Genomic DNA, 246 nt, shown 5'->3' with positions numbered 1-246 from the left:
GGCAAGTGAAACGCCAACCTCACATTTTCCGGACTAAAATCTAAGTATTTCTCCCAAACCATTGTGAGATAATTCTTTGGACTCGGGTTCATACTTTGATCATTGTTCCTAGTGATCCATGCATTGGCATAGAACTCTTGAACCATTAAGATTCCGACTTGTTGCATGGGGTTGGTTATGACATCCCAACCTCTCCTTCGGATTTCATGTCGGATCTCCGGATACTCATTTTTCTTGAGCTTGAAA

The sequence above is a fragment of the Arachis duranensis genome, chromosome 5 (assembly GCF_000817695.3).
Source record: "Arachis duranensis cultivar V14167 chromosome 5, aradu.V14167.gnm2.J7QH, whole genome shotgun sequence".
NCBI lineage: Eukaryota > Viridiplantae > Streptophyta > Magnoliopsida > Fabales > Fabaceae > Arachis > Arachis duranensis.
This window is presented reverse-complemented; position numbering follows the sequence as displayed.